The sequence below is a fragment of the Xyrauchen texanus genome, chromosome 35 (genome assembly GCF_025860055.1).
Source record: "Xyrauchen texanus isolate HMW12.3.18 chromosome 35, RBS_HiC_50CHRs, whole genome shotgun sequence".
Taxonomy (NCBI): Eukaryota; Metazoa; Chordata; class Actinopteri; order Cypriniformes; family Catostomidae; genus Xyrauchen; species Xyrauchen texanus.
This window is the reverse complement of record NC_068310.1, coordinates 6399422-6423841: the sequence shown is the minus strand read 5'-3', so window position 1 is coordinate 6423841 and position 24420 is coordinate 6399422. Positions and strand designations below refer to the sequence as shown.

Below are 24420 nucleotides of genomic sequence, written 5' to 3'. Positions count from 1 at the left end.
AGGTCTGCAACGTCTGTACATGAATTCAAATCTAAGCTACAGTCTTATCTTTTTACTCTTGCATTTTATTCATAACTTTGGTTTCTGTAAACCCTAACCTAGTGTTTTATTTTCTGTTATTACTATATTGTGTGTGGTTTGTTTTATACTTCTTCATTTGTACAGCACAGTGGTCAACTTCTGTTGTGTTTATTTGTGCTTTATAAATAAATAAATGAAATGAAAATGAATGCTGAGCTGAAGTCTATGAACAGCATTCGAACGTATTTCGAGTCTTTTTTATCTAGGTGGGTGAGGGCCAGATGGAGGGTGGTGGCGTCGTCTGTTGAACGGTTTGGACGATACGCTATATAAGGTTTCACAGCTGAAAATCCATATCAGAGCAAAAACCAAGCCATTAGGCCAAAGGAACTGCCTACAGAGCTCAGACACAGGAATGTATTGAAGCACAGATCTGGGGAATGCTACAAAAACATTTTGGCTGGGTTCCCAAGAGCACAGTGGCCTCCATAATTTTTAAATGGAAGATGTTTGGAACAACTAGGACTCTTCCTAGATCTGGCCGCCCAGCTAAACTGAGCAATCGGGGGAGAAGTGCCTTGGTAAGAGAGGTGACCAAGAACCTGATGGTCACTCTTATTGAGCTCCAGAGATCATGTGTGGAGATAGGATAAACTTCCAGAAGGACAACCATCACTGCAACACTCCATCGATCTGGGCTTTATGGCAGAGTGACCAGATGGAAGCCTCTCCTTAGTGCAAGACACATAAAAAGCACCTAAAGGACTCTCAAATTGTGAGAAACAAGGTTATCTGGTCTGATTAAACAAAGATTGAATTGTTTGGCCCCAATTACAAGCGTAATGTCTGGAGGAAACCAGGCAGAGCTCATCACCTGTGCAATACCATCCCAATGGTGAAGCATGGTGGTGGTAACATCATGTTGTAGGGGTGTTTTTCAGCGGCAGGAAAAACAAAGCCAACTGGTCCTCAGTATCCTCTGTGGATGTGGCTTGGGAGGCACTTAAGGCAGTTCTTAGGGGTCGGAGCATACAGTATGCCTCATTCATCAAACAATCCAAAGCATGAGAACTCGTGGAGTTGGAAGGGAAAATTAAATGTGCCGAGGCTGAGCTGAAGTCCCTAATGTTATCTGATGGCCTCACAGAATTGACCCGATTTAATTACAGATATAATACTATTTTGTCGCGGAAGGTGGAATTTTGGCTATTCTGGGCAAGAGTCGTGGGACAAGGCAGGGAAGCTTTTGGCTAGATATATAAAGCAAAGAGTCTTTTTCTACCATTCCCTCAGTGAAATCTGCTGGTGGTGAACTTTTTACCTTGGCCTTTGATATTAATAATACTTTTAAAGAATTCTATCTTGATCGCTATAGTTCCACGTCTTTGTGTACTGGTGAAGATATTATAAACTTTGTGGAACCATTAGAACTCCCTAAACTGATGAATGAGCAAAACATTCTCTTGATTCTGAGATAACCTTGGGGGAACTTGGAGGGGTAATTAAGGCATTGCCTACAGGCAAGGCTCCGGGGCCAGATGGCTTAGACGCTGAGTTTTTTTAGATCTTATGCAACTGAATTGGCACTTGACACTGTGAAGGCGTTTAATATGGTAGAATGGTAGAAAATATTTTGGAAATGTATAGGTTCATGAGTACGTTTATTGGATGGATTAACTTTATAGACACCCTGTATAAGTGGTACAAACAAATTGATTAATTTCAGTTTATTTTACTCTGAATAGGGTTACTCTATTAACCCTAATATTGTTCTGCCTTGCCCCGGAACCAATAACAGTCGCAATAAAAAAGAAGGATGAGTTTCCAGGGTGAAGGCAGGAGGTGTGGCGCATAAGCTTTTTCATTACACAGATGATATTTTATTATTCGTCTCCGACCCTACTAGATCTTTGCCTTGCCTCCACAGAATTATTAATTCCTTTTCTAAGTTGTTGGGATACAGAGTTAATTGGTCTAAATCCGAAGCTTTGGCTTTGACAATGTACTGCCCGATAACGGCTTTTCAGCCAGGCACCTTTCAGTGGCCCAAACAGGGCTTTAAGTATTTGGGTATTTGTGACAGGGTTGGGCTGGGTCGTGATTTTACACACCCGGCCTCTTATCATGCTAATCAAGCCTCCGAGAGGGAGAATAAATTTACGGTCAGCTGTCCGTCCTATGTGTGTGTTTGCTTGACCTTGTAAAGACAGTGTAAAGGTTTGATAATGATAGGTGGGGGAGCAGACATAACGGAGTCGGCTTGAGCCTACTTGGACCGTTGCTTGTTTCAGTCTTGAGACAACTGTTATTAAATAATATTACTGTTATGTTAAATAATGAATAATTGTGTGTCTGATTGGTCCAGATGCTACCAGAGGAAGTAAGTTTCCAAAAAAGATGCCTTGCTGAATAAAGATGATCAATTATGGGTCAAACTGTGTCACATGCACATTGCTGAGGTCTCTGAGTGAGTAGAATTTTTTTAGTATTGAGTTCATTATATGAACCATCGGACATCCTAGGCAGCAAGATGTCATTGCTTCATATGTCTTGATTTTTGCTATTAAGTAATTATTCCTGGAAATTGATCCTAGAAGTCACATGTGATAGCTCTGTTCCTCAGTGTCTACTGTCTGTATAGACAGCTGCCTTCTAAGGGAGCATTATAACTCAAAATAGAACCCCATAGGTGGAGTTTTATGATAGCATGTTGCTAAGCCAAAACACAATGCTTAACACACCTAACCCTGTATTACGCATTAAGTAAGGGATAATATACAGACCAAATTTTCCTGCTCGCAATACCCGGATAAGTGGTCTGATATGTCTTAATCCCTGGATGTGCGGTTGTTACTGAAAAATATATGACCTCTAGATGCCAATCAGAATCAACTATTCCAGAGAGCTGTGTAGTAAAAGTACATATCAGATGCAAATATTGGGAGAAATAGTGCCTTTTAATGAGCTTGAACAATATTTTTTTTAAATTCACCTGTATTGAATGTAATGTATTTATATATATATATATATATATATATATATATATATATATATATATATATATATATATATATATATATACTTTTTGGTTGCCATTATTGCATTCTCAGATTCCCCTTTTGTTTGTACAAAATAAACAAAAGAAAGAATTGTAAGATGTTTTAAAACATTTATGATGGAAACTTATCTATGAAAATGCGTCATGTCATGCAATATTTTATTATTATTATTTTCCTTGAGGTTCACTTATAATGTTAATAATTCTTATTTTTTTTTTCACAAAAAGCAGTCATAATCTTGTATTACATTACCTTTTTCCACCCTGTCTCTGGCCCTCTGTCTGAAATGCTCGGTTTCTGTGTACCTCACTGTGGCATGGGGGGCGTGGTTGTGTGTCGGTCTGCGGGAGAGAGAGAGCTGTAAGGCTTGTCACCTGGTTTGTAATTATCTCTAACACCTGTGAGTAGTAAGTATTATATACCTTGTGACAAAAATGATTGATGTGTTATGATTGATAACATAATTGTTGTACCTTTGACCTTTGCTTACTTTCCTCCTCCCCTCCCCACCCTAACTCCGGCAGTTGTACAGAATTGTTTGGTCAGCTGTTCTGTACAGGAAGTAGTATGAAGTGTTTGGTTAGCTGTTCTGATATCCCCATGCTGTAGCAGAGCCCATCTGTGTATTTAAAAATAGTAGACAAAATATTAATATTTAATGATGTACAATGTTTAATGGAAAACTGAGATGCCAAAAATAATGGTATAAAAATTGTTTTCTCTCAACTCAGACCAATAAATAGTGATTGCTTAAATATTTAATTGATGTAATCATTGAGATGTTTTTTCAAAAACATGATAAAGTAATGTGTGTGGGGTCATTTTATTTTTATTATTATTGCAGGACATAAAAAGTAGTATTACGTTTAAAATGTGTTTAAATGATGTGTCTTTAATGGGGCGCAATGCTTGATGACAAAGCTGAGATGTTAAAATAATGTTTGGTGACAAAACTGAGATGTTAAAATAATGATGGTATAAGGATTTACTTTTTTACTTTTACCAGAGGCTAAAATGTGTTTCTAAACAGTGACTGAAGCAAACTCATTCAGATGTGTGTTCACTTTAAAATAATGAAAAAATAGTTAACAAAGGCAAAAGGATTATTTTACTTTTTACCAGAGGCTAATACGTATTTTAAACAAATTGTATCAAGGTGGTAAACACAACAAAGTCACTTAAAAAAGAAGGGACTAAACTCGATCCTGCAAAGATCTGTCACAACCCTGCACAGAGATCTATCAACAAATTGTTGCTGAATAGTCTGTGGGGCGTAGGGTAGAGAAAATCTACCCACTTCTAGACTTTTGAAAGACCCAGAAGACTTTTGCTCACATCATATTTGCCTGTCAGTATGACCTTAAATATTTCACATTTGTGTCTGATGAAATTGCGCTGGCACAGTACAGACATGACAATGGCGCCATGTACAACACACAGGATGTGAATATATTTCTGGGGGCCTTTACAACAGAACACGCACGGTTAGAATTGTATAGCCTTATGGATAAACTGGGTGACAGATTGTTGTATAGCGACAGACAGCATTAACTTTATCTCTAGAGACGGTGATTGGGAACCTCCTCTGGGTCCTTATTTAGGAGATCTAACTGATGAAATAGGCAATGATGATCACATCACAGAGTTTTGCTCAGGAGGGCCTAAAACATATGGATATCGCACTTTGAAAGGTAAAGTATGTATGAAAGCAAAGGATATTACTTTGAATGCCGAAAATTCCATGGCAATTAGATTAGACACTTTGATCGGTCTTGTTGACAGTTATGTAAAATTGCATGACGCCAGACACATCCTAGCCTACACAGACAAAATCATGAGGAATAAAAAGAACTTCACTTTGCAAAACAAGTCAGTTGTTAAAAAGTTTCAAGTGGTATATTGTTATGATGCAGGAGGAGGCAGACAAGGGGTTGGATCTATGCGCGGTTTTTATTACTCAAATAAACAAGAAAACACCGAGTAAAACAAAACACTGGGAACAAATAAAACATCCACAAGGGGATAAACAAAAATGTAAACATTAGAAACAAGAAAACCTCGAAGGAACACGGACTGGGGAAACAAGGCATAAACAGGAACAGCGAAACACAGGAGAAACATCCATAACATCCGGAACACGTACAACATTCATCAACATTTAACGAACGACAAGGAGTGGAGAACAAACAGGGTTTATATACACAGACACAGGAGGATCACAAACGACAAACAGGTGCGAACAATGACACAATGATGGCAGTGATGAGATCCGGGAATTGTGGGAAGTGTAGTTTTTAGACAAAGACAAGTGAAACACGGGGCAGACAACGAGGGAATCGTGACATGTATAATAAAAGGCAGCTATTCCCTGAATATACAATGCTACCATATGGCTACTGATCATTTTTTAAATCACCGCAGTGTGCAGGAGGTTGATGGTTTTGATTTAGGTTTTGACAACATCCTTTTTCATGTGTAATAAGTGGACCTTCAAATTCTGGAAAGTCTTATTTTGTAAAAATGTTGTTGGAAAATGCTGTAAATATGATTTCTAAAAAGATTGAAAACATTGTGTACATATATGATTGCATGAACTGTATAAAATGTATAATATTACATTTGTGGAAGGATTACCGCAATCTCTGAATGATGATGTTTCATTACCTGTCAATAAAATGAATCTGTTGATAATTGATGACTTGATGAAGGAGGCGAGTGGAAACTCTGAAGTGGAAAAGTTATTCACGCAATACGTTCAACATAGAAACCTCAGCGCTATTTATATTGTGCAGAATTTATTTTTACAAGGTAAATCCAGCAGAACCATCAGTTTGAATACAAATTATTAAATATTGTTTAAGTGTTGGGAAAACAAATGTACCCCGGAAATACAAAATATTTTATGGAATGCTATCAATATGCTACCAACCCGCCTATTGGATACCTCATGATAGACTATAAAGCAAAAACCCTGAACATTTTCGTCTCAGAACGGGGTTACTTTCAAACCAGCCAGTAGTTTACATTCAAAAAATAAAACAGTGATTTTGGTAAAACGTCTGCTAGACTATCTAGAAACCTACCCTGTTAAAAATGCTATTTAAAGCGACCCCGATGCAAAGGCATCTTATTATGCAATCAGCATCTGACGAGCTCATTTTAACATCGTGTGAGGTTGCGCTTAATGTTCTCTATGGCACAATTCCGCTAACGACCCAGCAACATCGCCGGTTGAAGAGGAGGAGGACTGAAATTAAATGCATAGCCAATAAAAAGATTGGTGTGTCCAGAAAAAAATGCATTATCAACCAGAACGGAGGATTTCTTCTTTCGCTCTTGAGCATAGCAGTCCCCTATATAACCAATCTGATAATGTCTGAACAAGGTTGAAGATGTCCAATACCTGAGAATCTATTCAACAAACCGTGGAAGACGAACTGGATGTTGCTATAAGAAATATTTTGTATAAAGACAATTTGGATACTCATCAGAAGGCTAAGCTTTACACCTCAGCTTTACAAAGATTTTTAACAGTAGTTAAACAGGGTGATCGGTATAGTAACACAATAATGCTTGCATTCCCACCCCCCGATGCGCCTCACAAAGAGCCATCTGTTACCCCTGTTGAAGATATTGTTGCCGATGTGTTGAAAAATTTACCATTGAGAAGTGTGAAAAACGCAAGATACATTATGGATAAAATGTCTAAAGCCAAAGAAGTTTCATCTTGGAATGATTCGGGATAGTTTGTATTTAAAGGTATTACTATACAGGGGTCATACGTGATGGATCTTGTAAAGAGTATTACGGCTCCATATAATATTAGGGATGACCGTAGACCTCATGGATGGACTGAGTTTTTGCAGGCAATTGCTACCTTAAACATCCCCTATTCAACAGTGCCAAACCATACGGTTAGACGCGTAATAAATTAATTAAAAACCAAACCGTCTACATCGCCCACTATGGTACAAAGAATGTATTTAAGTACTCCTTCTTCTAAGGGTTCAGAGTCGTCAGCGTTTAAATCACCGTCTCTTGATCAAAACGTATGGTTGTCATTTTGATGTTGTATAATTTTTATGTCAATATTATTTTATTTTATTTTTAAAAAAATTTTTGTACAAATTAATCATGTGATGTTCAATAAAGCTATGGCATTAGTACGTTTTGGTATTGTGTTCTTTTTATTTATTAGAAACATCCATTTACAAATCATGTATTTAACATAAACGTTTCACCCATTTGCACACATTGAATACACTTAAATGCAGTACTATTACAATGAGTTATCCTTAGTTTTTTCAAAAAGCGTGATACAAATTCATAATTTTTTATTAAATCATCGCTATAAAGCATCATAACATCATCATAATCATGACCTCGAATCATATGATATAGGAAGAAAACACAATGATGACCACATGTGACAGACATAAAATGCTGAACTTGTTTAGCTGAATATTGAATGTGTGTTGAAGTCATTTTTAGAAAGTCAATGATTGATACAGGAAAACAAATAAAATCAGGACTATTACCGAAACTGTCAAAGAAAAATGCTGAACCATCCTTATTTATGTAAATAGCCAGCCAGTGTTCCCTGGGGAGTTGTGAAGGATGTGTGTTGATTATGGCAGCCGTGGGTAGTGTTCTTAACGGATCCTTTGGTAAATGATCACACAGTAGTACGCCAAGAAAATGTGTGTTTTGTGTGATTCTCTCCATAGCCGCGGTAAGTTGTATGGTGTTCATGTTTTCAATTAATAGTAGTCAACAAGCACCTGCCTTCGGTTAGAAACTTCAATGATGTTGTCAAAAACAGCATAAACAATCAGATTAATGGTTCTTGGAAGCGGTTGTCTGAACCGTACTTCTAGTCTGATATTCCCAGACTTAACAAGCGAGATGTGTTGGCCACAATCTTCGTCAGGAGTGAGGTTAAAACCATAAAGGGTATAACCCTGTAGAAAATCTTCTCTTTCGATTATCGACGCTTGGTTTTTTAGATGTCTTCCAGACGAAAGTGCAAGCTGGTAAAATTCTCGCACGGCGGATGCCTGCTCCAAAGTCAGGTTGTAATGGTTTGGCAGGGTGTTGCTGCCCATCCACATAAACAGCTAGAAACTCCAGATCGTAATGCTTAAATGCAAAAGGGTTTTTATCGTATGCCCCTGTAAAAGCATCATTATTGACCATACCCAGTATGATAGATTTGGGGAGTGTGCCTAAGAATATGTTTTCCTGGTTTGATACACGGCCTCCAGCTGGTATGGAGAAATTTTTCATGCAGACCCTATCAATGAGATATTTGGCAGTGATTGAGAGTAGTGCTTGAGTGTGTCCCAGTCTCACTCCTGGTGATACAGACACTTTTTTGACAAACAGGGATGCTGACAAAAATATTTATTTTGCATGCTATAGCATCACTCCTCATTAGACAAAATTCATCTTTGCCTCTTGTCAGATGGATTTTAATGTCCACCCCATTAAGCATTAGCTTTTCTTGAAAGAAAATATCACTGTATATAGGTGATAAAAAATCAACTATTGCACTTTCTTTGCTAAAGGAGGCCCTCTTTGTCAGACCATTGTTAGCCCCTGCCGGATCGCCTACATCCATATGTCCTGCAGAATCTTTGTAAAATAAACCTGCTGAGAAAACGCTTTCCAGTGTATCTTTACCATAGTTTAGAAGGCATTCTATAATGCATCGATAAGGGTACTTGTTTGTACTCTGTGAAATTAACCTATCACCAAGTTATACATCAACCTGTGAAAAAATAGTGTTTCCTGGATAATTGACCAGTCCAACAGGCATCCCATCTCTGATATTTGAACCGTCCGGATTTGTGATTTTAACACACATGTAAAGTAGAGTATTATTCAAATATATATAATCTTCACCATTCCCAACTAAAAACTCCAGTGGTGCGCTGTCCGATATTGCAGATAGAGGAGGGATTTCAATGTATGTGTACTGTAAACAGATCCAGTTCAGATTTAATACACTCTTCGGACATGGTGTGTAGCAGAGCCATGGTTTAGAATATAGTTTTAACAGATCTCTTAGCCGATCCAGATGAGACACGCTTCACAGCACTCTTTCGTCTTTTTTGTGTAACTGCATGCTTCTTAGGGGATTTCCTGGTTTTCTTTAGTGCCTGACCACTCCTCCCCCTCCTCACTCCAGGTGGTTTAGACCTCCGTTTACGTAACATAACCATTAAACCCGAGCCATCTTGAGATTTATCGTTATTAAAGGAATGTGTCATAGCATTGGTGACAACGTCGCTGACTATATTTTTAGCAGCATTTGTAATGTGTAGTTTGGCTATACTGAAACCTCTTTTTAACAACGGAAGAGCCATTCGAAACAAACCCTTGAAAAGTCCTACGAGCCCCGCCCCACACATAACGCCTCCGCCCGCATACCCCGGCATTCCTCCACCTGCTTGATTTATATAATAGTTTACATTATGAGTGGGATCCATTTGGTACGGGTTATAATAAACAATTTTTAAAGAATCGGTTGTTTCACAGGTCTGAAGTGTAGTTTAACGACAACTTTACAGTAAGAAAACGGCACTCCCCTGTTTCTGTCGTCTTTGAGTTCAATACAAATCTCTCCAATATAATTTGTATTCACCGACACGTAGTGCACTCTGTCATATGCCACACTGACCATTTCACGATCTGATCCAGTTATATGTACACATCTCAAAAGCGGAGCGTGTCCATCCCCCACAGATTGGTATTCGATGACATCTGTGTACAGGTACATGGTGTAAAATCCTCCGTTTATGTAGGATTGGTGTGGCGCGTACACTGATGTAAATTTGTTTTCAATATGCTCATTTGCAGCTTCCAATGGTATCTCCGGTATTACACACAAAGAATGGCTAGTTTACGTGGAATGTTAAGGATATTCCTGGTGGCGCTGTCACGTACACTTTGTTTTTCACATGATCATAACCGAGACGTACATGTTGCAGTAGCAAAGCATTTATCTCCCTAATTACAAACAACACTTCATCATAATATCCGCTTTTCAGATTCATGGTCTCAAAATAGCTGTTTCTGTCGATAACCTCTCTGAAGTGGTCTTTCGCATCATCGTCAGCAATAGTGTACTATGATCTAGGATATCAAATTTCCGCTAGACCCACCTCCCACTTGCCTTTTAAGTTTATAGGTCTGGCTAATCTTGTTCTGTAATTTGAAATTTGGTTTTCGGGGTAAAGAGCTAATGAAGCATTGCATGGCAATGTGAAATAAAACCCTGCTTCATCCATGACCGTTTACTGCAGAAAATGAACTCGGGTGACAAATGTATATTTTTATATGCTTTGAGAGCTCTTTAGATCCACAACCTTTTTTTCATTAACCCATCTGTCAAACTTCGGAGGCCATCCCACCCACAGTACGAGCACCATGGTTCTTTTGCCGTGCTTCTTCTTCTCTAATATCTTTTCCACTTTAAAAGCTTTGTCCTTGTCCACAATAATTTTTTGTAGCTCTTCTTCATGAAACGAGCCATCGCTAATATCGGCATCATAATCAGATAGTTTGTAGACTGCTGGTTGACATGGTATACATTCGGTTATAGTGAAGAACTCATCTGTGTAGTTTTGTTCATACCCCTTGGTAAAAGACCCCCTCATCTTTGATATTCTAACCACGTTGCCGATTTTGTATTTAAATACAGGTGTCTTCTTACACACATTACCATACAAATTGTCATTGACGACCGGTTAATTTTCTTTGTTGACAGCTACAGGCCACATTTTATTACTTCTGTGATAACTACTGTTGTATCCTTGAATAATGTCTTGTAAAACATTGATATAGCGTTTAGAGTTTATAGCTGTTAAATACCGCTACATCTGTCCTTTTAATGTTCTATTAAAGCGTTCAATAATGCTTGCCTTCAATTCACTCCCTGTGCTGAAATGGTAAATGTTGTGTTTTTTAGTTAGTTGTTGGAAATGCTTGTCAAAAAATTCCCTCCCCTTGTCAGTCTGAATTTTTGATGAACTCTATCTTCTTGTAGTATTGAATTAAATGCATTGGCCACCACCATTCCAGTCTTGTTCTTTATACAACGTGCACATGCATATTTGCTAAACACATCTATACATGTAAGCAGAAATTTAGTATTGTCATTTTCCATAGAATATATTTACATATCTAACAGGTCCATTTGAAACTGTGTATCAATACCATAAACAATGACCCTATTCCTTTTCAAATGATGGCGTAGTGGTCTGTGGAGCGTATAAGCATCTTGACTGGCTAGCCAGTCTGAAACTTCTTTATCACTTAGCAAATCACCACTTTCCTCTAATACACCACGTTTTAATCTACTCACACCCCCTGAAGAGCCAGGGTTTGATGGTGTGTAGTACACCTTATGCAATTGCTCGGTCATGTTATCAGATCAGACACCACCTAAATAATGAAACAGTGATTCTATAATTTCCTTTTATTTTAAATCAGGGGTAATCACACAGCAAAATGTATGCTTAAATAGTTAAAATAGAAACACCAACATCAACCAATGTCGAGATATTGTAGGAAATTAACACATGTATCTGCATTTTTGAAGCAAAGGTCAAAGGTACACCAATTATGTCATCAATCATAACCCATCAATCATTTTTGTCGCAAGGTATATAATACTTACTACTCCTGTGTCTTGTTATAGTGATATGGAGAGAGACATTTAAGGAACGACAAGTGTCGAGAGGGAGAGAGAACCTGCTTCGCTGTCTCCTGACTCCTCCATTGCTCAAACCAACCAGTTGACAGTGGTTCTGAGTTTGAGGTTCTCGGTACATACGACGGTAACCGCCGTTAAAATGAAACATTAACACAAAAGTAGCACACTCGGGCTGTCGTGCTCTCTGGACACTCTCTCTCTCTCCCTCTCGACACTTAAATGTCTCTCTCCGTATGACTATAACAAGACACAGGTGTTAGAGATAATTACAAACCAGGTGACAAGCCTTACCGCTCTCTCTCTCTCCCGCAGACCGACACATGACCACGCCCCCCATGCCACACTCACCTTTTAGACACGGCTATTGTGGTTGACTAACATCTTTACAGAGCAAACGCCTCTTTTTCACAGTTTTTCCATAACCCGGAACACATTAACTTTAAATGACATTAACATTTTCATTAGTTAAAAGCAAAATACAGTGAAATTAGTACCTCTTTCAGTATTTAAGTATCTCAGATGCTCAGTCACTGCATTGATTGACTATGTTGTGGAGGCAGGGCTATTCAAATGAACACCACATTGTAATGTCACTATTTGGCCAATTACAAAATGAGTTGTTTTTGATAGGTGGAAACAATAAATGCTCTGTTTAAGCTGAAGAGGAAGTTTTGAGTTCTGTAACTTACAATATGTTTTCATTGTACAATGTACAGAAGCTCAAAGAGGCCTTGCGTTATTATAATTTTTTTGTCTTGTTTTCTCGTGATCGCGACATAACAAAGGTTGTTTTCTCGTGATCATGGCTTAATTTTCTCGTGATCTCGACATAACAATGGTTGTTTTCTCATGATCATGACTTAATTTTCTCGTGATCTCGACATAACAAAAAGTTGATTTCAATAAGACTATCTGGTGGAAACAGCTAAACGCACTCTTGCATTACGGTTGACCGAATACGTCATTACTTTGATCAAGGACTGACTCAAGCTGAAATAGCTGTATGTCTTTCAGTCATTGACAACTTCCAGATTAGTGTCAGACACCTTAGAAGAAGACTATCACGTCTACAACTTTGTCGTAGACAATACAGTGACCCTGTACGTTTGGTCAATTTCATTGCCAGCCAACTTGAGGGACCGGGACGTCTGCATGACTGCGGTCAAGCCAGCCGCGATTTAGATCTGAGTGTGCACATATTGCAGTAATGATGGTACTTTGTGGAAAGCACAGAAAGACGTGCTTCTTGACCCCTGTTGAGTGCAGAAGAAAGCAAGTCGTCCTATATTGATGAAAAAGTGTTTATTAAGTGTTTGTGACGTTCTGGTGTTTATTAATGTTTGATTTAGCCTATGTGAAAGGTGACTGGTTTAGAAGAATCTTGGATAGGGCAGGTGAATATTTTATAACCAAAGTGTAATGAATTAACATAACATTACATTTACATATTGCATATAATAAATGTTACTTTTCTGCCAAGGATCTCTCATTGTCCTTCATACAGTGCATTTAGCTGTTGCCTCCAGATAGCCTTATTGAAAACAACTTTTTGTTATGTCGAGATCACGAGAAAGTTAAGTCATGATCACGAGAAAACAACTTATTGTTATGTCGAGATCACGAGAAAACTAGACAGAAAAATTATTATAACGCAAGGCCTCTTTGAGATTCCGTAACAATGTCTTCTAATACATATACAATTTCACTGAAAATGTGATTCTTCATGTCATGACCCTTTTAATTGCTGCTTTGTTAGGAAGCTCACTAGCTTTTAAAACAGCTTCAATTTCTTTGTATTGTGCTGATGCTCTATTTAATTATGATTTTTAAGTAGAAGCAAACCATGCAGCCCTTAAGTTATCAAAACAACAATAATATAGCCAAAGTTAAATTAAAAATATCTTTTAATGTGACCGATACTTATGTATTTAGTCCAGAGACAAATTCCCAAACTTGTGATGGAAATCTCTGCCAGTAAACAGCAGGCCAACAGGAAGGTACAGTGTGTCTTTACAGTTAATTACAGCACCCAAACATTCCCAGTCTCCACTTACAGATTCTCTCATTTGAGATCCCTCATGTCAGGAGTTTCATGCTGATGTAATATTTCACCTCTATTACATTGGAGCCCTATCAAATCTCATGAAAAATATGCCAGCCTTCCGCAAGCAGGTGTCTAAGGTAATCAAGCCTTTTTTTATGCCCTGAGAGGCACAGTATCACATAACATATTTTACTGCTGAAGATTTGTTCGCCATAAGATAGTGTTTAATCTTGTATTCAAGACAAAGATTGTCTAAAATTCTGTGGAAGGCAGTTTTACATTTCCTGTTCTTTCTCACAGAAATATGTTGACTTAAGTCTAGATGAGGATTTGATGGGTCATTTCCAGAAGAATGTGGAAAAACTCTGCAAAGCTGAACAGGTGAAGCTTTGGTTCTGGGGTTTAACAATAAAAATGACCCACGGCACGTGAGAGAGCATTTCAGGCCAGTTGATTGAACTGTCTCTTGCTCTATCGGGTAGGGTGTAGTGATTCAAGGATCTGGATCTATGCATCGATCCAATAACCAACAATCCAATGTTATCAATACAATGCAAAAATATCTATACATCGAAAAAAATTTAAGATGTACATTTATTTTAATACTCTCATGTCAGCCACGTCCGTGCGCATTTCTATCAGGCAATGAAGCAACCTTATTACATACATTTTACTTTATGAGTCTTAAATACGCTTTTCATGTGGGACAAGGATGTGCGCAGTGTCTGTGAAGCCACATTGCACTCTGCTATCCGTGCGCGTGCATCAACCAAGCTTAAGCTCCAGACCAGTGACAGGATCAGGGCGAGCACATCAACCAAGCGCTCCTTAAAAAAGTCATGGGTATGTAAGTACTTTAAACTGGATTAAACTGAAAAATGAGCTGTAATCAAACGAGTGATGATCAGAATCAGAATCAGCTTTATTGCCAGGTATGTGTACACATACGAGGAATTTGACTCAGGATTGTACATTGCTCACGGTGTGCTTAATCATACAAAAATACAATAATAAAATAAAATCAGACACAGGCTACAGTGTAGACAACACAAATATACACACTATGAACAAAAACAATATAGACATATTGACAGATATTGCAGTGATCAGAGTGCAAAGGATGCAGGAGTAAAATTATTATTATCATTATTATGTACATGTCGGAGGTCGATATACAGGTACACATACATGCATACATGTACACAGTGCGATGAAGCATAGTGCAAAGGATGCTGGAATAAATGGTATAAGTATTTTGTGCAGGAGTTGTGACTTGAGGTAGGTGGATTGGTATACAGTATATACAATATGAACAGTATGAACAGCTAGAGACAGAGTTACTGGGTTATTGCACAGGAATTGTTCCTGACACTGTGAGTCAAAAATCAGCTGTTCATCAGAGTGATGGTTTGTGGGAAGAAACTGTTTCTGTGTCTGTTGGTTTTGGCGTACATTGCTCTGTAGCGCCTACCAGAGGGGAGAAGCTGGAACAGGTTGTGTCCGGGGTGAGATGGATCTGCAGTGATGTTTCCTGCCTGTTTCCTGACTCTGGAAATGTATAAGTCCTGAATGGAGGGCAGGTTGGAACCAATGATCTTTTCTGCAGTCCTGACTCTCCGTTGTAGTCTGCTCCTGTCCTTTTTGGTGGCAGGTCCAAACCAGAGAGTGATGGAGGTGCAGAGAAGAGACTGGATGATGGCTATGTAAAAGTGGATCAGCAGCTCCTTAGGTAAGTTGAGCTTCCTAAGCTGGCGCAGGAAGTACATCCTCTGCTGGGCCTTCTTGATGATGGTGTCAGTGTTGGGCTCCCACTTCAGGTCCTGGGATATAGTGGAACCCAGAAACCTGAAGGATTCCACAGCAGACACAGGGCTGTTGAGTATGGTGATGGGGGGCAAAGTGGGGGGCTCCTCCTGAAGTCCACGGTCATCTCCACACTTTTGAGCATGTTAAGCTCAGGTTGTTCTGACCGCACCACAGAGCCAGCTGATCAACCTCCCGTCTGAAGACCGACTCAGCACCGTCCCGGATGAGGCCGTTGACCGTTGTGTCATCAGCGAACTTCAGGAATTTGACAGATGGGTCTCCTGAGGTGCAGTCGTTGGTGTAGAGGGAGAAAAGCAGTGGAGAGAGCACACACCCCTGGGGGTGCGCCAGTGCTGATAGTCCGGGTGCTGGATGTGATGTTCCGCAGTCTCACCTACTGACTCCTGTCATTCAGGAAGTTTGTGATCCACTGACAGGTGGAGGCTGGCACAGTGAGCTGGGTGAGTTTGGTGCTGAGGATGTCTGGGATGATGGTGTTGAACGTCGAGCTGAAGTCCACGAACAGGATCCTTGCATATGTCCCTGGAGCCTTGAGGTGTTGCAGGATGTAATGCAGTCCCAAGTTGACTGCATCATCTACTGACCTGTTAGCCATGTAGGCAAACTGCAGGGGGTCCAGCAAGGGGCCTGTAATGTCCTTCAGGTGGGCCAAAACCAGTCTTTCAAAGGATTTCATGACTACAGATATTAGGGCGACAGGCCTGTAGTCATTTAGTCCAGAGATGGAGGGTTTTTTGGGGACCGGGATGATTGTGGAGCGTTTGAAGCAGGAGGGAACTTCACACAGCTTCAGTGATCTGTTAAAGATCTGTGTGAAGATGGGGGCCAGCTGGTCTGCACAGATTTTCAGGCAGGATGGTGACACACCGTCAGGGCCAGGAGCCTTCCTGATATTCTGCCTTTGGACGAGGTGGCTCACATCCTCTTCACATATCTTAAGCGCAGATGAGGGGTCAGAGAGGGGGGGTGACAGCATGTCAGAGAGGGAAGGTGGTTGTTTGAAGATGGTTGTGGAGTGGGGGAGAGGTGTGACTGTGGGCTTTCAAACCTACAATAAAAGCCATTCAGCTCGTCTGCCAGTTGTTGAGTACCAGCAATGTTGTGGGTTGGTCCTGTAGTTAATGAGTGTCCGCAGGCCTCTCCACACTGATGCAGGATCGCTGGCTGCAAAGCTGTTATTTAGCTTTTCGCCGTAGCTCCTCTTTGCAGCTTTGATCTCTTCAGTCAGTGTGTTCCTGGCCTGGTTATACAGGACTCTATCCCTGCTTCTGAAGGCCTCCGCTTTGGTCTGACGAAGCTGCCTGAGTTTCGCTGTGAACCAGGGTTTTTGGTGGTTGTATGTGCAGAAGGTTTTAGTCGGCACACACATGTCCTCACAAAAACTGATGTAAGATGTCACAGTGTCAGTTAGTTCGTCCAGGTCAGTGGCTGCAGCCTCAAAAACACTCCAGTCAGTACAGTCAAAGCAGGCCTGTAACTCCAGCTTTGACTCGTTGGTCCATCTTTTCACAATCTTTTCAACAGGTTTAGCAGATTTCAGTTTTTGCCTGTGTGTCGGGATAAGATGAACCAGACAGTGATCAGAGAGTCCCAGGGCTGCACGGGGAGCAGAGCGATAAGCGTCCTTTAATGTAGTGTAGCAGTGGTCCAGTGTGTTAGTGTCTCTGGTGGGACACTTAATATGCTGTCTGTACTTTGGGAGTTCATGGCTGAGGTTTGCTCTGTTGAAGTCCCCAAGAACAATGAGCAGGGAGTCTGGATGTTTTTTCTCCACGTTAGTTATCTGGTCGGCCAGGTGTAGTAATGCCTCACTAACACAGGCCTGAGGTGGAATATAAACAGCGACCAGAACAAACAAGCAAAACTCCTGCGGTGAATAAAAAGGTTTACAGTTTATAAATAATGTCTCTAAGTGAGGGCTGCATGATTTTTTCAACACTGTGACATCTGTGCACCAACCTTCCTTTATATATGTAAAACCTTCCAGCAAGGATGACAGGAGAAGACAGTTCTTCAAACTCAAGGTGCAACTTTAAATGTACACACTTCCCACATACACAGTACTTTACACACACTCTGTTAAACATATTAAGGAACACAGTAGGCTTCCTTGTGTCAGACTCTTCCTCCTAAAGGTTCTGTGGCTGCCACTTTTATCCCGCTCTCCCCGTGCTCACTGAAATTAGACACAGGTGTTAGGTATAATTTAGCTCAGGTGTAAGCGCCCTTACCGCTTTTCTCTCCCGGACGGGCGCTTGACCACGCCCCCGCTGCCACAATATAGAAACAGAGTCCACCTCCCCTTGTTTTTCCCATGAGCTCCCTTTCGCGATCCGCGCAGATGAGATGAAATCCTGGTAGGTGAAGTGCGCTGTCTAGGATGTGCGGGGTGAGCCAGGATTCGGTAAAACAGAGGGCGGCAGATCTGCAGAAGTCTGAGTTAGTTCTGTTGAGGAGAAGCAGTTCATCCATTTTGTTGGCCAGAGAGTGGACATTCGCCAGGTGGATAGAAGGGAGCATTGCGAAAACCCCGCTGTCTCAGCTTAACCAGTGCGCCTGCACGTTTTCCCCTTCGGCGTCTCCGGAGGATCCCAAACAGAGCTGCTGCTCCTCCAACTAATAACTCCGGGAAAGTTCCGGGTTCGATAAAGAGCGGTGGAATAGTATGAGCAGTTGAAAGTCCAATATTTAAGAGCTCTTCTCTCTTAAATGTTACCAGAGACGGACGGCAGAAAACAGCATTAATAAACAAAAACACAAAAAGCACTATGGAGCGTAATCCAGAGGCGTAATCCACTTGTGTGTGACATTATTTTTTATATTATTTATCTGTATAATTGTTTTCAACATCTAAAGTACCTTATTTTATTGTGGATGTCACAATGTGGATACTAATTGTGCACTTTTCAGAGAACTCAAAATATTACAAGTATATTTTGGTTGCATTTGAGGGCAAAACATTTTTAATTGATTGTGAAAAATAGGCAAATAATATCGGAATAGCGATTGCAGGGCCCTGAATCAAATCAAATCGAAATCGTATTACGGCAGAATTTTAAGTATCGGCAAATGTTTGGAACATTTTTAGTGAAACTAGATCTTAAAGCTGAAGTGAGTAATTTTTATGCAACCAAACGGATTTTCAAAAATAAACTGTTTTCAAAACAGCTTTCTAAAAAAATCTTCCATGGTCAAACAAACAAATAGTCCTGCCCACAACTCATGCTATGGGTCGAGTCAATGATGTTGTGTCTCCATAGACGGGTTACTTTAAAACTAAAGTAACTTTCATAGTGCCGCAGAGACCGTGTTCACAGTTTTAAGAAAATGTACATATGGCTAATGGCTTACTTATAGTTGTCTGTGGATAATAGTTCACCCAAAATTGAAAATTCTCTCTTATTTACTCACCCTCATGATATCCCTGGTGTGTATGACTTTCTTTCTTCACCAGAACACATTTGAAGAAAATATCTTAGCTATGTAGGTCCTTAAAATGCAAGTGAATGGTGATCCGATTTTTGAAGCTCAAACTCACAGACAGTCAGCATAAACAACATCGATATGAATCCAGCGGTTAAATGAATGTCTTCTAAAGCAACACGATCACTTTTGGTGCGAAAAGGATAAATATTTAAGAACTTTTTTAACTCTAAATCATGCTTCCAATCAGGTATGCCCATGTAACGTAATCGCATTGGCATTTGAAACATGTGAGAACTGACACATGTGAGTCACAGCCGGAAGAGCAGCGCTGTTTACAAGCAAGGAGGAACGCTGTACAGTAGATTGACTGGTTTGTTTTAGAGCTGTATTTTTATCTTACTTACAATGCACGAGATGTTTCTTTCCTTACAATGATGCTTTTGTTTGCTCATCCTGGATGTCTCAACTGAGAGGAAAACATGAGATTACATCCTTATCATGGCAATGTGAATACATCACACAAGAGACCGCTTGAACTCCACCCTCTCGTGAAGCATTGGATTATAGTTAAAAAGTACTTAAATATTGTTCTTATTTGCACCAAAATATAGTTCATAGTGTACATTTTCAATTTTTATTTTAGTCATAATTTTTATTTTGCCTTTTATATTTAGTCAGTGTTTCATCATGTCATATTCATTAAATATATTCAATTTTAATCTGACTAAAATTGCAAATAATTTTACTCAACAAAAAAAAAAATGCTCTCACAGCTCAAGAGGGGAAATCCTGAACATAATATGTCTGGATTATTTAATTAATTCTTTCTAGGCTTTTCTGGTCAGAGTATGTCTCCCATTGTCTCCTTGTGTCACTGATTGCTGTTTTGTACATAGGATCTGTCTGTAGGTGCAGATTCCGAAGGTCAGAAGGTTAAGGACCCCATGAGGACATTACTTCCTGTGTTGTTACATCCCCATGAAACCCATGATAAGATCCGGGCCGTTCTACTCTACATCTTTAGCCTTAACGGTGAATCTTTCTCTGCTCTTGTCATTTGGAAACTTCCAGACATCTTAAAGGTGCACACAGTATTTATTTTGTTTGTCATCTTGGGCTTACAGTGACACCAAGAGTTTGGGATGAAGCATAATTTAAACACATGATTAATGTAATCTTATAGTGAAAATGTACAATAACAGAGCAGTTACTGACATTAAGCAAGTAGTATTTATTTAGGTGGTCATGTGATTCTAACATGGCCCCCATGAGAGGACCCTAACCATATAGAATAAACATCTTGTATAAGGTTATTGATGTGACTGGAGTCTTCATCTCATGTTAGTCCTCATGATTGTATACATGTGTCAAAATTGTTATTCATTTCTTTAGGAGTATAACTTTTTAAAGAAAAAACTAATCCCTTAGTGCACCTTTTACTATCCAGTTAATCCTCTTTTGTTGTTGTTGTTGTTTTTGTATATTTCAGCTGAAAGTGTGTTTGTGTGTGATGAGCAGGTACGTCTGAGGAGAACCTTAAAAAACTGATTCAGTATGTGAAGATCGAGGGTGAGAGCATGTACATTCTGAACTGGAAACATCTGAGAGTTCCCATCATCTCCTGAGTGAGTCCACAGACTTTTGTGATTCATATTTAATTTTGATTAATTGTGCAGCCCAGAAGGATCGTGAAATTAGTTTACTTTATGAAACATAATGGCCATATAAAATCACATTAAAATAATTCACAGTAATAACATATTCACAGTATTGGTTAATTTGTCATCGTCAGCTAAAGTAACATGATCATATAGTTAATATTTGATATATCGCCCAGCCCTAATTGAATTGCAGTTTTTGCACATTTACATTTATTAATTTAGTGTATGCTTTTATCCCAAGTGACTTACAAATAAGCAACTCAGTGAAAAAACAATAAGAAACTGCCCTCTTTCTGCTTTTTCTAATACTGTAAAATAAATAGTATAATACAATTTTTGTATTTTAGTATCAACTTGGTAGAAAAGTAATTTTGAAATTCTTAATTGAACATATAAAATACAGGTAATAAGTGATACGTTTTTATTTCAGGAGTTATTCACTTTTATTTTCATCTTCATTTCTCCTCACAACAGTCAAGTCTGTTTTTGTTTTGTAAACCATCCCGGTGAGATCGTTCAGACGAGGAGACTTATAAAGTGTGGACACCTGTTATCAAAGATGTGATGGAGGTGGGTTACACACACTCATAAACATCAGACACCTGCTGTCACCTTGTTTTTCTTTGCTGAGATACTTATGTTTCTGCAATCTAGTAAACGGACCTCTATGAAGCCTGATGAAATACTTGATTTATCAATCCATAAAACCTTTTAAAAGATCAGAAATATGAACGGAGTGACATGGAAAGCTCGCACAGAGCTAAAACAGCTAAAGAGTTTAGTAAGTATTCCAAGAACTGGACAGATAATGTGACACTTAAATTTCAGACCCCACCTCTCTGTAAATGGGCAATCAGTTCTTGATCTATATGTGGTCACTGTATGTTCAAGATCACAGGAAACACATGCAATAAGATGCGTATAGACACACACACACACACACACACACACACACACAAACAATAGAAATGGATATTGCCTTACAAGTATGATGTGCTGGAATGAGACCCCGATACATGCTATATGTGTTGCTCAGGGACAAAGCCATTAACATTATGACCCAGATTTTGACTGACAGATTGAATGTCATATTCCCAGAAATCCAAAGTTTTACATTCCTGTTAGCAGTAAATGGCACAATAAATACAGCTCAATTACATGCATAATAATTCTTCATATAAGTGTATTTTTAAATAAGAAAACTTTGATTGTATGATTAAATGAACTGAAATGGGTCGCACAGGTTGTGTGGTTTATGCAGTGCTGTCCAGATATTTGATCCACTCAGGGCATAGGCTCTGTACTCTGCGGTCACTCATGCCCACTGGTATTTCTATGGTAAGAACTGGTCCATGCAGCATGGTTCGGTTGGGTTTTCACGGAAGAGTGAACACTAGAGTGTCACACTAATAACAAGCCAGACACACGAAACTGGTATAACAGTCGGACAGTAGTTGGTTCATTGACAAATATGTTAAAGTAAATGTAACTTTAATGAAGCCTATTTAGCAATGATAGGGCTCAACTGTGAGGATTATTTTGTCTGCTGGTCCAGTAGTTTATATATGTGTTTTACTGGCCCCACCACAAACAAAGAAGAAACATTTTTATTTATTTATTTATTTTTGTATGTAGGTGCCAGGAATAGTATTTATATTTTTAATTAAATGTTATTTTTTCATTATAAAAAAAAAACTAGCTGTGCAATGCAAATCATTACTGATTGGTTTGTTTCAATCTATTCTTACGGATGCCTTCAAAATTATTGCAAGGTATTCTCGCAGTTGCAGCAAATCCTCATTGAGTCTGTTTACTTGCACACCAATACGCTGATTACTCCCAAAAATCTGCTTATTTTTTTTTAATCTGACAAGGCAAGAGATCCGTGCTTATGTGAGTTTTGAAATGATCAGCTTTTTGTACTTATAATCTGTACTGTTATAATAGTTTGTGAATGGTAGGAGGCAATCGAAAACAAACTGGACCCCAAAGACTGGCTGTATCAGTCTGAATGCTCGTCTGCATGGAACGGCGCATGTGCTATAAAGTAGGTTTTGAGAGTTTCGTTCACACTAACAATTTAGTCATCCAACTCAAATAATTTATAAATGTGATATTCATCCTTATGATGAAGTCCAAAACACATGGGTTGTGAATCCATCTTCTGAAAGGCATCGCCAGCATGTTGGTGTGTCCTTAAGACCAAGCCTATACAATTTAGAAGGGGTCCAATAAAATCAATGCAAAATGTTAAATTGCATACGGCACAGCCTTGCATCTCTAGATGTAGACTTTACTTCTTTTTTTTTTATCCTAGCCCACACTCCCTCCTCCAATAACAAATTTAAATCTTCCTCCCATAATCTTTTGAGATAATTTAAAGCTCCATCCCCCAGACTCTGAATTAGCAGGGAGTAATACACTGATGCATCATGACCCTTCCCAAAAGCAGTTATCAACACTCCCAGAGTATCTGCCACTCTAGGGGAGTGTGTGCTACTCCCAAAAACAGTGCAGAGTAGGTGGCGCAGCTGTAAATACTTTCAAAAGAGTGCATAATAATAACAAAATCTTGGGTAGGCCTAGCCCAACTTTGCCAATCAGCCTATTGTTGAAATGTATTCTGAGAAGGACTTCACTATGCTATCAAACTGCTTAAAATAAGAGAGGGGGACATCTACAGGGAGAGATTGAACAAATCATTTTAATTACATTAACCTTCCCAATCATAGATCAATTTAATGAAGCCTACCTGCCCACATCGTTCAAAAATCTTTTTATTAAGGGTTCAAAATTAACTCTAACTAAATCAGACAAATTTGCTGGGAATAAAATGCCCAAATACTTAATGCCCTGTTTGGGCCACTGGAAGGCCGTTACTGGATAGCACACTGTCAGAGGCAAAGCTTCGGATTTAGACAAATTGACTTTTATCCAGAGAACTTGGAAAATTTATTAATAATTCTGTTAGGCAAGGAGTAGATCTAGTAGGGTCAGAGACAAATAATAAAATATCTTCTGCATAAAGCAGAAGCTTATGTGCCACACCTCCCGCCATCACCCCTGGAAAACCATCCTCCTTACTTATCGCGGCTGCTAATGGACAACACAGAACAATAATGTGGAAAGAGGGCAACCCTGCCGAGTGCCCCTATTCAGAGTAAAATAATTTGAAATGAATCCATTTGTTTGTACCGCTTCTACGGTGTCTATACAGTAACTTAATCCAACCAATAAACGTACTCCTGAACCCATACATTTCCAAAATCTTAAAAAGATAATCCCATTCTACCATATTAAACGCTTTTACGGTGTCAAGTGAGATGGCAGCGACTGGAGACTGATCATTAGCTACTGACCACATAATATTGATGAGCTACGCCCCCGAATAAACCCCACCTGATCTATATTTGATGTCATAACATTACTTAATCGGTAAGATTGTATGACAAAATTTTTACATCTAACTGGATCAGGGAAATCGGACAGTAACTTTTACACTCACATGGATCTTTGTCCTTTTTAAGAATCAGACTGATCCGGGCTTGTGTCATGTTTTTGGGAAGCTTTCCATTCTTTAATGATTCCGTGTAAACTTCTAACAAAAGTGGAGCCAATTCTGTTGCATAAGATCTAAAAACTTAAGTAGAAAAACCATCTGGC

General features: G+C 39.2%; 1 pseudogene; it reads left to right on the top strand.

Annotated features, from left to right (window-relative positions):
* The first annotated feature begins 1837 nt into the window (after positions 1 to 1837).
* On the top strand, positions 1838 to 22808 carry LOC127629325 (syntaxin-binding protein 3-like; annotated as a pseudogene).
* Positions 22809 to 24420: the final 1612 nt, after the last annotated feature.